The following is a 17,583-nucleotide window of genomic DNA, read 5'->3' on the forward strand; positions in this document are numbered from 1 at the left end:
CTGGATTTCCAGCTCTCATGGTCACAAAATTTTGTCCTTCTATACTTAAAATGGCCATTGTTTTATTTATTTATTTATTTATTTATTTATTTATTTATTTATTTATTTATTATTTTGTTCATGAGAGAGAGAGAAAGAGAGAGAGAGGCAGAGACACAGGCAGAGGGAGAAGCAGGCTCCATGCAGGGAGCCCGACGCGGAACTCGATTCCAGGTTTCCAGGATCAGGCCCTGGGCTGAAGGTGGCGCTAAACCGCTGAGCCACCCGGGCTGCCCTAGCCATTGTTATTTATTGATAATTTAGCTGATGAGATGAGAATCCAAACCTCGCCACCTCCATGAGTGTCTGTCCAGGAGCATGAGAGAAGAGTATTCCCTAGAATTTTTTTGGAGCACACCCTTCAAATAAACATTGTTTAAGACAGCTAAAAAAGTTGAAGCTTCTTGCTGTGATCACTGCTAAAGCTCCTCATTTTCTGGTCGCCCTCATCTACTTACACGCGCAGAGTGAGCTTTAAGTGAATTCTCTCAAGTCTAATTTTCTCAAATATTTTATTAGCAGATTTCCACATATTTGTGAATTGGAAGTGCCTCAAGTATTAATTTTTAAATTTTTAATACTGATGTCTCATCCTGGGTAGTCTGAGAGCAGTAGGTGGAAAATGTTGCTGAAATGTTTTGTATAGCATTAATCTTCCTCTTCATATAAAATCATCTGGAAGATAAGTAGAAAATAAAAATCTTAAATAATTTGGACCATTTTTTTTTAAAAAGAAACCTCATACTTTTTTACTTGGACATTACTGATCAATGATTTCTAGTCATGCTTTTGACTAGATACTGCCATTACAATGTGGATTTATTTTTCTTTTCAAAGGATAATAATCAGTGTACTAAATTATCTTAATTTTTTTGAAGATGTCTTACAATTCTAAATATATTAGCCATAACATGCATATCTGAAGAATATTAAAGGTGATTTCATGAAAAAAATAATACATTTTAAAAAAAGATTTTATTTATTCACGTGAGACACACAGAAAGAGCCAGGGATACAGGCAGAGGGAGAAGCAGGCTCCCCTCAGGAAGCCTGATGTGGGACTCAATCCCCGGGAACTGCAGGATCACGCCCTGAGCTGAAGGCAGGCGCTCAATGGCTGAGCCACCCAGGCATCCCAAATAATGCATTTTTTTTTAATGAAAATTATCATAGCATCATACTAGACACTAGACTAGACACAGATAAGGCTAAGAAACTTATGAAAGCAGGTGAATTGTGTACCTCGATTCTAAAAAAGATAGATTTCTTGGTATGAGGTAAGCATTGTATACTAAAATGAAATGAAACTGAGTACAGAAAAATCCTTTTGACCATGTAGAAATAACCATGGCTTATGCTGGTTTGGTTAAACCGAATAGGTTTAGAAAATATGCAATAAGTTTAAAATAGCATACTTAGAATACAGACTTTGGAGGGCCAAACTTTCTTCCAATTATCAGAGAAAGAATTGAGTGATGCTTTTTAAAGATTTTTTCCCCCTATTATAGATTTTACTACTGGCACCCCCTTTGTAAAAGTATACCATGTTCTTTTCTCTACTTGTGCTCTTTAATGAAAATTAAAGTATGTTTTCCCCCAACGAGATTCTTTGTAACCTAAGCCACAAAAAAATATCTTTTCCTCCAGCATTTTTCTACTTTGACTTTATTATGATTTTTAGAAAGCATAAGGGTTGATATCTCCTTAAAGATGGAGTTTTCAACCAGAAATGAGATAAGGTATAGAGTCAAATCTGCCTTGGCTAAGTTCTTAAAACACACTTCATTTAATGAAAAGAATATCATGGGGCATTTTGTGTTTAACTTCTGATTTAAACCTGTTTCAGATTAGTTACTACAAGATAATGACATTCTTTTTTTTATCTCCTTCTTATATATAATATTTGGTATCTGTAATTTTTGAGAGTTGTTTATTTTTAGTTTTTAAATGCTCAGTGTTCAGTATATTTGAGGTATTATACTGGGTGGCAATCCACATTTGCTGCCTTGTTTGTAGTGTTTTAGATCCCTTGAATTCAAAAGCTCACAAAATGGATGTAAGTACACAGACAGAACTCCTAAATGGAAGCAAAACAATCTTGCTGAATCAAGCAGGGTTCTGAGAGTTTTGTTTTTTTTGTTTTTAACAAAAACTGTGGATGATTTAAGCAGAAACACATTTTATTAAGAGAATATTGCTACTTATGTAATCAATAAGAAGAATGGATACTTACATTGAGGATGATGCAGCTAGAAAAAGTCTGCCCCAGAAATGGTACAGTTTAGTTACCCTGCTGCCATCGATGAATATTAGTCAAGGAAGCCTGTGCATCAACACCACTAGCTCTGGACCCCAAATAACATCACTACCTCCAGTTATTCCACCACCCTTTTGTTTCACTCTCTCTTGCTTCAAAACTTTGGTGAGTACACTTATTGGTAGGCCTAGGTCATGTGCTTACTAACTACATGCATGGGAGTTACAGATGTGTATCTCGATCACTTTCAGATTCTGCAGTCTAAGGGTATTCATAGGGTGGGGGCTTTGCAAACATTGGAAAGGGATTCAGCTAATGAGCAGTAAGAAGAATGGCACTTGCTTCTCTTTATAGTGACCGTCTGTGATGGAATATTGGTTCTTATGGTCAGGTAGGTTGTGGTAATTGCATAAAATACTATTATATGAAATCTTTCCTTTGGGGGAATATCCAGATACTAACTTTCAATCGTTATCATAATAATTAACAATCATGTTAAATTTTCTTTTTTTTGGAGGGAGAGGGAACTAAGATTTCAATCTTCTCAGTTCCTTAATAATAATAATAAAAGACAATACAATTATAATTCTGAGAATAAAGAAAAAAGGGAACAAAAAATGAAAAGGGTTTTGCTAGAATATAAATGTGGCTTATAGGTTATGGCAAAAGGATAATTATTATGCCAAAAAGATTTGCATTAAAGAGATATATGTTCCAAGTCTTATTAAAGGTAAGAAGACATTTTTTTCTGTGTTCATGGAATTGACTCTGTTAAATAAATTGCTGCCTTTAAAATATATATGGAGTTAGTTTCTTTTTGAAGTTGTTCATTGGTATGCTCTAAACACACTTTCAAAGCCCTTGTCAGTACTTGGGATCTCATTCTCTCTCTACAAGAAGTATGGATAGGAGGAAAAGAGGGGAGAGTTTTGCAATTTTCACAAAGGTTATCCTCATCCCAAAGTAAGTCAGAGGTTGCCAGGCCACCAGTCTCCACAGAGAATCAGGTTCTCTGCTGCATATCTTCTAAGAGGACACCTTGGTTTACTTAGTCTATCATTTTCAAAATGTGCATCAAACGGAAGCTATTGTCTAGCTGCAAGCAGTTTTGCTCCATGTTTGACCTAAATTTCTTGAAAAAAATACTGGTAATTAGGGATACCCAAGCTCTCTACTGCTGCTCTTGGCTTGTGAGTATAAAACACCAATGTATGTAAAACAGATAGGAAGAGTCAGCATTTTGTCATGTTTTGAACCACCCAGGCAATTTGTGAATGACTCCACTTCAGAGAATGTTGCAGAAACATACTTTGTGATACATTGTACTGCTAACTTGTTGAATTAAAATGAGGTTCTTGTATTAACATTCCCACATAAAAATGCTAAGCTAGCTTTGAATTAAAAAAAAATAAAAGAATAAGAAGGAGAAAGCTTTTGCCAGCCCCCACACCAAATTTTTATTTAGATCTTGCTTCCTAAGGCTAATAATAAAACCATGGCATCAGCATTCCTTTTTTTTTTTTAAATAGGACTGTACGCTTTTATTTTCCCCAAGCAAAACAGCAAGTAGTTATTTCCATGCCTTTATATCAATATCACGAGTAACTTAAATATATTCTTGTATTGATAGGCACTTGCTTCAGCAGTGAAACAGTTGGAGATCCATCATAAGACAAAGATATCTATCTTGTTTTCTAAAATTGGTTTGATTAAATATATTTTTAAATGTCTACTCTTTATAAAAGTTTATACATGGTAGTTTAAAAATGATGAATTGTTCGAAAGGGTTTCAAGGTAAGAAATCTTAGGTTGAAAATCTTTCAACTCTTACTGTGTGATATTAAGTAAGACACTTATCTGCTCTAAGTTCAAATTCCTAAATTTGTGAAATGGTTTAATACTAATTGCGTAATGTGAGGAGCAAGATAAACTGAATGTCTGGGAGTGCTATAGAAGCTCCCAAGCACTATGGAAATGTCCTATTATTACTCGTTCTAAGAGAAAAATAAAAACAGTAGAACTTCTGAAAAACTATTACTCCTGCTTCTTGCACTCTTATAATATATTTTGTATGATATATAACTAGATAATAAAACCAGGGACTCTCTGTTGATAGAATGAAAAACAAGATAATGATTATTGTGGGGAAAATAGGGTCATTGCTTTGAATGTTTTTATTACCTCCTTATATCTAATGACATATTTTAAATCTTGAAAAAATGGGAATATCACAGGAATAGAATAAATGATATGGGCTGACAGACTGGTATATATAGAGCAGTGTCTCTGTATCAAGCTATTTGGATTTCAAGCCTTGGATCTACCACTATCTAGACATGCAGACTTTGCAAAGTTTTTTCAGGTTTCTCTGCCTCAGTTTTTGTTCATCTGTAAAGTGGACATATTTATAGTTTTTAGCCCATAGAGTTATTTTATAAATGGAATGGAATAATGCAGTTTTAATAAAGTCCTGCCCCCAGGACATGGCACATAGGACTCAATAAATGTTATTTTTATTATTATCATATCTATGTACTTAATATCACCTAAATATTTTTTTTAGTTTTCTGGCTGCCTTATATTTTTTCCAAATTAGTCTTTATATCTTATGATGTATATCCAAATTGTCTTTATATTGACTTAAAACACAATGCACTGTTTCTTCTTGCAGCAGTCATGTTTTTATTTTTAAAATTTCATTCTTTTTCTCTTTTTTCTTTTTTACTTATCTTTCTCCTTTCTTTCTTTCCCTCTTTTCCCCTTCCATATTTATATCTATCTTATTAAGGCTAAGAAAGACCATTTCTGACAACCGTGTGATGAGTGAAAAGCCCTCTTGCATAAGAGCTCTGGCTTCAAATCATGATTTTCAACAACCTTAGACAAACTGCTTTACATTCTTTGACTCAGCTTTTTCACCTGTGCTATGTGAGAAAAAAAATTCCCATTTCTGAAAGAATATATGTAAACTGCCTGATGGATAACATTATGAAAATGGTGGTTAAATGCTTTTTTCAGTGTTTAGAACATTTGTACTATTTTTCTGATTGTTCCAAAGTTAGTTATCACATGTTAACCATATTGAACACAAGGATAGGTATGCTTTTAGAACTTCTATAATAGGTTGCCCATTTGCACTGGTCATAAGGGCTTAATATGTTAGTATAATTAAGACATTGCAGAGGTGTGTGCCATCTCTTATTCTTGGGGATTTTTTTTTTTTCTCAGAGATGTAGCATACTGGATCTTGTTCCTCCAGGAAGCAGCTTTTTGGGAAAACAATCAGGTATTTCTTAGGGGAGTATATGATGGTGTAACCTAGTACTATTGCTGCAATATGGAGCCTTTTATGACATTTATTGTCAATTTAAACTGCATCTAAGTAAAATTTATCATGGCCTTCAGAATTTTCTTCCTATATGGTGGAAAGTTCCCCAGGAGTCAACAAAAGATGCTTTGGAAATCTTTGCAAACTCTTCACTCCAGTATTCCTGTGGACCTTGTCAGCTGCTTTTGGTAACTCTAAAATACCATGGGGTATATTTTACTGAGCATGTTATAGAGGTAACTATGTAGCTTCTTCATTTGTAAGGGCTGGCAGCCATCTGAACCATGCCACCAATAACTAAAGCAGTGACTTCTGATTGTAGAGCTTCTATTTTAGATTCCATTTCACAGTAATGAATTTGACCTCCTGGATTCTCTCAGGAAATAAATGCAGTTCAGCTGCATCAGGAAAAATGCATTTTATGGCAGTAGTCAATAGTTAACATAGACCAGCTATCCATTCACAGTACTGCTTTAAAGCCTTTCTTTATGGTTTTTCATTGCAAAATTACATTTTTATTTTTTATTTTTATTTTTTATTTTTTCAGAATTACATTTTTAGAAAATGGAGATCAGCATATGATGCCAACTTCAAGGAAACCCTCCAAGCCTGTGATCTAATTGCAATGTGGAAACCTCCTTTTGCTTTCTTCAGTGCATCTCATTTAAATTGATGTCCAAATAGCTTTGAATACCTTTAAATCCGTGTTATAAACTTTTAAAAACACAATAGAACTATCTAGAAATAATGTTTCTTATGAAGATAAAGCTAAAAGTCATGGGAAAAAGTAAGATAAACTGCAGTTAAGATTTACTTGTCCTTCACTGTAGTTGAATCAGTAGAGAAGATACAAGAAGTAGTTGGAAAGTAATAGGTAACTAGTATCCTATTACTGCTGCTACTGAGTCACCAATATTTTGTAAGGTCTTGAACTATGCAGGACACTCTAAAAGCATGTTCTAAACTGAAAGATATGCAAAGGAGAAGGTCTATCTTTTGTACCCTAGGAATTTGTATTTTCATTCACAACAGTGTTTTCAGCTGTAATGTCTGATTTATGAATTAATTTGCTGTTCCAGATTAAGATGATATGGACTACATTTTTACATTTATTTCTGGATATACTTATTGTGATGGACTTTATTTAGACTCATTTACACTTGATAATACATGTAGGGATGAGTTCATTCTTATGGATTCAATTAAGTTTTCACTGAATGAAAGCATTTAGATTTAATCACTAATGAAAAGGAAATCTGAAAAAAGTTATTGAATAGGGTTGAATGGTTTCTTGAGTAACAGTCCATTACTCTGACAACAGATTCAACTTCTATCACTCTAGGATCAAAACTGCAATCTTCTTTGTATGCTTACTAGCTCATCTGTGGCTATTGAGATAGGAAAATTTTTGTGTTCATTTATTGCAAAAGACTTTGTGCAATGCTTCCAAAAGTATCCAGTATGTTTCTCTGACATCTTGGTGCTGCCTGTGGGAAGATATGTGCTGACAGTGAAGTTTCTCTATGGAACTCTTATGGCGTTGGATGCTCTTACCACTTGAGTAGGTATCTTGTAATAGAGAAGAGTGACAAAGGATGGGGTTGGCCTGGAGTCAGCACCTTGGAGAGCTCTTAGAAAGGCTTTTAACCTTGTCCTGTGTACACACATGTACATATTTATGTATATACACATATACACATTTACATACATAATACACACAAATGGCATGAGCATATAAATACACAAATGTAAATATATACATATTTTATATATATACATTTGCACAGATATAAACATATACATATTACATAATATATTTATATATTTGCAGATAGAAACACCCAATTTTTAGATGGATTCAGTGTTAGCAAGGGCTTCACCGTGGAAGTATCAATATGTGATGATTTCAACTGGGCTGAGTTAATGTTTACTCTTCAAATTATGTGCCCAGGATAAAACAGTTTTGCTATACTTTATTTAGAGCAGTGATGCTTCTAGAAACATATTTCCCTTGAAAATCTATTATGATAATAATAGTCTCCACTAGACTTTATAGTGATCCTCCTATATTCCAACCAATATGTCAGGCTAAGTGTTTATGTGGATTATATGGAATTCTCACAATTACTAAGTAGACACTATTGATATTTTAAGTCTAGAAACCTGAGGTCTAGATAATTTGAATAATGTGTGCTGGATCACTTATGAAGCAGTTTGTGGCATGATTTAGACCCAGATATATCTGGTTGTAGAATCCATATTCATTGTACTCTGGGATTTGTCATTTGTCATTAAAATTTTAAGGTCATAGTGTTTGGCTTATCTCTTTTCTCTATGGGAGCTGATTGAGTGGCAAAAACAATTAGTAAGTTTTCTGAGATTAATTTGGTAGAGCTGCTATATAATTATATATATTTATATAACATATATGTTATTTATAATTATATTATGTAATTAATTTGGTAGAGCTGCTATATAGTCCACATCATTGGAGGAAAAACAATGCCAGTAGCCATAACACATGCTTGTGGGTGAGTAAATTGGTGTGTTACAGATATTTAGTAACTGTCTGGCAAAGGAATAATACTGACTACTGAGAAGTCCAGTGATCTTCCATTTGTTTAATTCTTTTATTTCAACCATCTGAGAATTGTGAGGGACCACGCGTGCTGATTTGCATAGAAGAGTTGCTATAGTAACCTTTGGGCATGTTACTAAAGGCAATCTACTAATGTAACCTTTATCTTTATGAGAGCAATATACTTTATATGTTTTATAGGTTATGAGAGTTATGTGCCATTTATGTCCTCAAGGTGTTTGACTGTATTATGAAGTCAGAATAGCTTAACTTTGAAATTACAGTCTCTTATGAAAGATTTCTATTTTTGAGAAAATAAAAAATTATGACTTAGTTTTAGTTTAGAGTATTAGAGAATGGGACCAAATATGATATTATTGCTACTTTATATGAGCATACCAAAAGGATTTTTTTTCAATTTTTCCATTCTGGTGAAATGTTATAGCCTCCTTCCACTTTTTAGCACTATCATCATAAAAGTCAACTGAAGAACTGAATTTTGAGTTTTATAATTCAAGCAAAACAAATTCATTTTGGCCTCATATCTATTTTAAAAACTCTCAGTTTTCACTGCATTTTAATGATGTGTAGTAGATAATGTAGTTAAATGTAATAAAATTAGTTCATCTTTTGGAAGTCCACCTTTTCATTAGAATTTCCCAAATTGTGTACTAATTAATGCTTATTCATCACGATTCTATCATCTAAATGTAAATAAGTTTAATATAGATATAACAGCAGGTGGTCTTCTTCTTGTCTCCCAGAAATGACAGGACAATTTCTCCTGTTTTGGGGCCTTGGTTATCATCTCTGCCTCCCGTGAGGAGTACCCTGGTTACTCAGCTTCAATTTCCTGTTTATCCTTTAAGTATCAGGTTGAGTCCCAACTTTTCAGGCAAGAGTTCAGGCAAAAGTATGGTTATCACTGTTGAGATTTGTTATTGCTTCTATTCCTAATATGCATGGAGAATTTAAACCAAAGTTCCCTTTGTTAATGCAAGTCAGTTTGACCAACCTTATGTTCAAGTTTCTTGCTCTTGATGTTTTCTGAAAAAGTCTCATCTTGGGTCTAGATCCTTACCCTGACTGTTCTAATTTCCTAAGGTACCTGGCCCCTAGCCCTGGTCACATACTCTATAAACCTGATTTGGATCTCCTTGCTACAGGAATTGCACTAAATGATACTCTGTCTATATTACTGGATTTTTCACTTCCATCTGATCTTTTGGATAGTGAAGCTAGCTGAGATATGAATACACTTGGATTGGCTGATTTAGACTCATCATTCTTTACAGAAAATTTCCAGGCATCCATTATGTTTATTTGGTTCATCACTCCAATTTTCTGTTCCAGTCCTTTCTTTCTCCTCACCATTTATGTCAAGCAGAGAGGCAGGAAAAAATTAAGGGAGATAGGCTATCAGGGGCCACAATATGCTATTTTATGAGCATTTGGGTTCTGGTATCACAGCTTGGATTAGGGACATTGCTCATTTCCTGGAAGTTGTATTTGCCAAACTAAAATGCCTTCCTAGCCCTCAGATGTGAATGGGAACCAGTCAATGTACGAAAATAGAATAAGGGCACTACATATCAAGCATAAACCCATCTACAGAGGGTAACATAGTCATGGGATTCAGAACAGGCAGGAAAACTATTCTGGCAACACTGTATGACCAGTGGTCAACATAGCGAGCACACTGATTTTCATGTCAACCTAATTGGAGAGAGGACTAAATAGGAGAACTCAGAGACTAACACTGAGTTAGTTATCATGTTGCTGGGATGATTTTTGATTACTTGGTTCCTCTGATTATGGTGGCTTGGAGAATCAGAAAGGACAAAATCAACAACAATGACTTTCTAGAAAAGAGATGAGTATACATAAATGTTCAGTATCTATTTGATTAATACTATCATTTTATTGTTAGTGGAGATTTTTTTCTTTATGTTTATATACATTTGGCTAATTTTACTTATGTCATGTGGATTTGTTGTGTTCTATTGTAAAACTTTATTATTCAAATGACTTAGATCCTTGCCAACTGCAAAGCTCTATGCAGAACATTAAGGATTATTTGGTGGGGATGATATAAATATAATCAACTCTCAATCATTCAGGAACTTTTAGATATTTTCGCCTGTGACTAACAGCTAGTCATTTTTCCAAACCTATTGAATGAGTATATCCATGTACTATAAATAACTTTTTTCATGATTTTATTTGATAAATTCCTCAAGATTCATGATTTTCAAACCTGCATTGATTGAAATAATGTTGGTCTGATGATAATTTTATACCACTAAGTTTTGAGAGTATTCTGCAATTCCTTAAAACTCTTCTTTCATGATTCCCTCAAAATTCAGTTTCTTTAAAATATTCATTTAAATAAATAAGTAAATTTCTGTATTCTTGCAATGGATACTACCATTTCTGGTTTTCTTTCATCCTGCATAAATAGTTTCATATTAAAAATATCACAGACATATGAACACTCATTTTAATGGGAAAATCTGGGGTTGGGAACATTACCATTTTTTTACATAAATCTTAAATTAAAAAATAGTGCTAGGCAAATAATTATTAATAATAATGGGAAAGAAGTAAATGTTTTATTTGGTGCCTCTTTCTTTTGGGTCACCATTGTGTTGAATATCAAAGCACACTTACCTGTATTTGGGAGTTAACAATCAAATGCAATGATTAGGCAAATTCAAAAGTTAATATTTATTTCATTCTTCCTTTGGTTTCTTCCTTACTTCTTGCTGCTTTCCTTCCCTCCTTTTCTTCCTTCCATTTTTCTGGATTTTTCTTTAATAGCAAACATTATTTTATTTATTCATATTCTTGCATGAGTGAGAGTTGGGAAATGGTCTCAAAGGCACATTTTATTCTGCAAGGTTAATTAAAGAAGGAAAGGGTCAGGACACTTTATTCTTCCCATGAATCAGAGATGAAATATTTGTTGGAAACTCTAAACTTGTCACCACTTTGCAATAGTTAAATAAAATCTCATACAATTCTTAACCTATATTCTTTCACTTACAAGGAAATAAAGGATAAGCTTTACTATTATTTATTCTCGCATAATTGAAACTTTATATCCATTGAATAGCTTCCCATTTCCTAGGCCGTGGCAGCACTATTGTATTCTTTCTATGAGTTTGGAATCATGCATTATTTGTCTTGTGATTGGCTTATTTTACTTAGCATAATGTCCTCCATGTTCATCGATATTGTCACAAATGGAAGGATTTCTTTTTCTTGTTCCTGAATAATATTCCATTGTATGTATATACCACATTTCCTTTATCCATTCATCTGTCAGTAAATACTTGAGTTTGTTTCCATATTTTGGCTATTGTGAATAATGCTACAATGAACATGTGAGTACAGATATTTCTTCAAAATTCTGATTTCAATTTTTTTGGATATATATTCAGAAGTAGGATTGCTGAATTATACAGTAGTTTTATTTTTTATTTTTTGAGGAAACTGTATGCTTTTTTTCAATAATAGTTGTACCATTTTATATTATATTCCTACCCATGGTATAGAGTTTCCAATTTCTCCATATTCTTACCAACACATTTTTTTTTCTGGTAATACCTACCCTAACTAGTGTGAGGTAGTATCTCATTGTGGTTATTTGCATTTCCCTGATAATTAGTGATTTTGAGCATCTTTTTTAAATCGATTAGCCTTGAGCATGTAATCTTTGGAGAAATGTCTGTTCAGTTATTTGCCCATTTTTAGTCACTTGTTAAGTTGCTATTAAGTTGCAGGAGTTAGGTAACAGTTATTTGCCCATTTTTAGTCACTTGTTTAGTTGCTATTAAGTTGTGGGAGTTAGGTAACAATATGGTATTGTGCACTTCAAAATTTATTAAGAGAGTAGATCTCTTGTAAAATGTTCTTACCACAAAAGAGCCCAAAATAATAAAGGGACAGAAAACATTGGAAAGTGTTGGAAATATATATATTATATATATATATATTATTTCCTTGTTTGTGGTGATAGTATAATGGGTGTTTGCATATATCTAACCTTATCAAATTGTACACATTAAATGTGTGATTATTTGTATATCAGTATAACTCGGTAGAGTTGTTAAAAATGAATAAGGTTAATTATTAAAGGGGGTTAAGATGAAATGAACTTTGAAAAGAAATTCAGTTAAGTCTCATTAACTTGGGGCCAATTTGGAATGTTAGATAATTTTGCTAAAGAATGAAATAAGGTTGAAGTATTCCTTAATTTTTTTGAAGAACAAATGATTGGTTCAGTATGATAACTGCATGAATGTGTTATGTATTCTTCCTTCAAACTGCATTTAAAATGTTCTATTCATTGCTATTTTTTCATTTCTTTATTCATAATAATCTCCAATTAGTAATAACAATGATAGCAAACAAAACTGTATTGGATTGACTAATGTTTTCCCAAAACTTATGTGTTTCCTGAAACCTCAGGATGTGACCATTTTTGGAGATAAGGTCTTTGTATATGTAATTAACAGGAGTTTCAGTTAAGATGAAGTGATATTGGAGAAGTGTGGGCCCTTAATCTATGACTGATGTTTTCATATGAAGGGAAAATGAGATACAGAGACAGACAAGGAGAATATCATATGATGAGGCAGAGATTGAAGTGATGAATCTACAAGCCAAAGAATACCAAGATTACTAGCAACACCAGAAAACAAAAGAAAGGTGTGAAACAGATTCTTCCTTAGAGACTAATAGAGATTGGAATGGTGGATTCAGAGTCTGGCAAAAATGGGGAAATATTGGTCAAAGAGTACAAACTTCAAGTTATATGATTAAGAAAAAGCTTTGAAGACTCTTATGTACACCTTGGTGATTATAATTGACAAGATTGAATTATACAGTTGAAAGTTTCTGAGAATAGATGTTAAATGTTTATCACCACACACACACACACACACACACCACACGGTAACTATGCAGTTGATGGAGGTGTTAAGTAATGCTGTTGTAATCATTTTGCATATCTAAGTGCATCAAAGCAACATGTTGTACACCTTACAGTTACACAGTGCTATATGTCAATTATATCTCAGTAATGCAGAAATATAAATAAAGAGGGACAAGATGTAATCTTAGACCTTGATTCACTGTTGAATATGGAATTCAACACTTCACTGTTGGATATGGAGGATAGACTTGTAATGAGATAAGGACAATAGAGTATGGTAAATGCTGGCAAAGAGGTAATCACAGGCTTCAATGGAAGCCCGTAGAAGGAACTTCTTATTCATTCTTGTGTGAGCAAAGGTTTGCTTGAAATGGTAATTAATCTCAAATTAATCTTAAAGAATTATCAGTTGTTAGAAGTAAAAGGTAGACAGGAGAGCACGAAAGTAAATCAAGTAGAGAAAATAACATGTGCAAAGGTCCAGGGTAACAAGGGCTCCTTGTCACAATTGCAGAATGTTTTATTATGACCACAGCCTGCAATAAAAGGAATAGCATGATGAAATAAGGCTAGGGTGGTTATTAGGGTATAGATCAGGGAATCAGGGAAGGCCTTGTGTGACACAGTAAAGAGTTTGAACTTTACCTGGAGAGTATTGGGGAACTGGTTAAGCATTTTAAGCCTGAAACATCCTGCTCAGATTTGTCATTTAGAAGAATCACCCTGGCTACACAATAGATAATAGATTTGAGACAGGCAAGACAGAGGCAGGAAGATTAGTTAAGAGACTGTTATCATAATTGATACTCAAGGGAATTGTAGCCTGAATTGAGATGGCAGCAGCATGGATGCAGAGAAATGGCTATATTCACTTCACACTGAGAAAATAGAATATTTAGAGTTTGCTAATTGATTTGATTTGAAGGATAAAGGTAGGTAAGCAGCCCGGCCTGATTCCCAGGTTTCTGGTTTAGGCATTTAGGATGTCACTAAGTTAGGGAATAAAGGAGAAGAAAGTTGTGAAATAGTTAATTGAGATAAATCTTCTGTAAGAAATATTATACAGTTATTAAAAATCATAGAGTATTTACTAAGACTATGTACTTTTTTAAAAAAGATTTTATTTATTTATTCATGAGAGACACAGAGAGACAGAGAGAGAGAGGCAGAGACACAGGCAGAGGAAGAAGCAGACTCCATGTAGGGAGCCTGAGGTGGGACTCAATCCCGAGACTCCAGGATCATGCCCTGGGCTGAAGGCATGCACTAAACTGTTGAACCACCCAGGGATCCCCAAGACTATGTACTAGTAAGAAATTTATGCTACCAACTTAAGAAAAGTAGCATGTAAATTTTTTTTAATAATAAATTTATTTTTTATTGGTGTTCAATTTGCCAACATACAGAATAACACCCAGGATGTAAATTTTTATATGCAACTGTGATTATATCTAAGTATAATATGCAAAGAAAATAATATAGGGAAATAAAAGAACATGCTGAAAACAATTCTGTTAGAGCATTGGAATTTTATTTTCTGTTATCTGTTTTATAATTGTTAAAATGATTATGTTGGTTTTATAATGGACACTATTCTAAGAATAAAACATTTAAAATAATTGATCAATTTAACTGACCAAAATGCTCTCTCTTATGTAGTTATTGTATAAATTTTATTAAATAAAAACTTTTTCAGGTCATCTGGGTGGCTTAGTCAGTTAAGCGTCTGACTTGATCTTAGCTCAGGTCTTGATCTCAGGGTTCATAAGTTCAAGTCTATCATTAGGCTCCATGCTGGATGTGGAGCCTACTTAAATTTTTTTTTTTCTTAGGGAAACTAATTCTCTCACAAATGTATATTTTTGTAATTTCAGATTTTAATATATTCCTTTAGAGCAGACTATATGAAAAAATTTTTTTATTTTTTTATATGAAAATTTTAATACATTCAGAGGATTTATGGATTGGATGTTTTGTAAATGAATTAACAATAGGATTTCCTTAAATGGCCAATTTGGATCAAGCTTTTATTATATCATTTATTTTACCTTAAATATATGTATTTCTTTGGAACTTTCTTGGAAAAGATCAAATATGAGAAGGATTTTTATTGAAAGTTGGCACATATTTGCCTAATTTTGGATACATTTATGCTCCAGAAGGTTGAGAATTCTGGTTGTAATAGCTAAGATGATAATAACAGATAACACTTAAAGGCACTAAGTGCTTTATTATATTAAAGAATTTTACTTCCACAATAACTCTAAGAATATAATATCCTAGTCTTAAAAATAGAGAAAAAGAAGCCCAGAAAGGTTAAATCAGCCAATAAAAGAGCCAGGATTTGAAGTAGTAAATATGGCTTTAGCATCTTTACTCTCAACCACTGCATGTTGAGCTCTAGTGTCTGTACTCTCAACCACTGCATGTTGGATCTTTTGTAAAAATTATATCTTCCCATGTAGGTTGAGATTGACAAATTTTGCAGACTTATATAGAAATGTGAGATGAATTAAGTTTCTTCGTATATGAAACTGTTACAATATTTTCAATATTGACTTTCAAGGCAAAATGGTAAATGGTCAGGACTCACTGTTTAGGTTTATTTTTGGTATTCATCATAAATTTAAGGCCTTAAGACATTATCATATAATTTAGCATAATTTCTAATTTAAAATCCAGATTATTGTTAAACAATTTAGATTTGGTTTGAATTTCAAAATAATGTTCCACTTCACAGTTTAGAAAATGCATACTCTTTACTGCTTAAATTTATTCAAAGCTCTTAAACATGAAGTGTTACAATGAATAGCATAGTCTTTTTAAGTGTCTTGCTTGATGTCTTAAAATTTATTTTGAAAAATCGAGACCATGTTATTCATCATGTAATCTACAAATAAAGTCTAATGACCCATTTTGTGCATTGCATGATTTATCACTTCCCTTATTTTATTTAGGCAGGGAATGCTATGTGTCTCTATGATGGTATCTGGCTTACTTTTGGAAGATACCAAAATAATGTTCAATTAAAATTCCCAGTAGAGAATTCTTGGTAGAAAAATGTACAGGCTATTCATCATATGATAATCATAGGTCCTAATTTAAGTTTACATTTATTTATTTATTTATTTATTTATTTATTTATTTATTTAAAAATATTTTATTTATTTATTCATGAGAGACACAGAGCAAGAGAGGCAGAAACACAGGCAGAGGGAGATGCAGGCTCCATGCAGGGAGTCTGATGTACGACTCAATCCCAGGATCCCAAGGATCACTCCCTGGGCTGAAGGCAGGTGCTCAACTGCTGCTCAACCCCTTAGGACCAGGGGTCCCTAGGTTTACTTTTAAAGTATAGATTCAAAACGTATTTTTACCTAACACAGGATGTGGTGCACTTCTCACATAGAAAACACTAAAAGTCTGTTAACTATTCCTTTTGCTGAACCTTGTTTTTTGTCCCAGTTAGATATTTTCTCAGTAATCTGTAGGATATGGAAGGAAACAAATTGAATTTTCATAGATAAAATAAATAAAAATGATTATTTAAAATCTCATCTACAATATCTATATAGATTCAGCTATAATTTATAAAAATCATTTTACTCTTCCTTGTTAAATATTTGAGAATGAAAGAAATTTGTTAGAAGATTTATAAATACTTGAAACATTTTACATGTCACATTAATGTTTAGTAGCAAGCTTATCACCTGTTTTCTTTATGGAATTCTTTTTTTAATTGAAATATAACTGATGTACAATATTAAGTTAGCTTCAGGTACGAACTCTACACATTATGCTATACTCAGTGCAAGTGTAGCTACCATCTGTCACCATGACACTATTATAATACCATTGACTATATATCCTGTGCTATACCTTTCATTACTATGACTTATTGTTTTTATAACTGGGAGCCTGTATCTCACAATCCCCTTCACCCACCTTTCCCATCTCCATTCCCCTCCATACTGGCAACCATCAGTTTGTTTTCTGTATTTATGGGTCTTTTTGTTTGTTTCTCTGTTCATTTGTTTTGTTTTTTTCTTAGGTTCCACTAAGAAGTGAAATTACATAATATTTGTCTTTGGCTTATTTCACTTAGCATAATACTCTCTAGGTCCATCCTATTGCTGCAAATAGCAAGATCTCATTCTTTTTAATGGTTTAGTAATAGTCCACTGTGTGTGTGTGTATCTGTGTGTGTGTGTGTGTGTGTGTATGAGCATGAGTGTACAATATCTTCTTTATCCATTTATCTACTGATGGACACTTAGGTTGCTTCTGTATCTTGGCTACTGTAGATAATGATGCAATGAGCATATAATGTGACATATATGGGGTTACTCCTGCTATCCATTCTCCTTAGGAAAAGAAACTTCAGTTTTTTACTAGATTCATGGATACTCATAATAAAAATTAAACTTACAAGTGTCTATTGA

Source organism: Canis aureus, chromosome 14 (genome assembly GCF_053574225.1).
Source record: "Canis aureus isolate CA01 chromosome 14, VMU_Caureus_v.1.0, whole genome shotgun sequence".
NCBI classification, from domain to species: domain Eukaryota; kingdom Metazoa; phylum Chordata; class Mammalia; order Carnivora; family Canidae; genus Canis; species Canis aureus.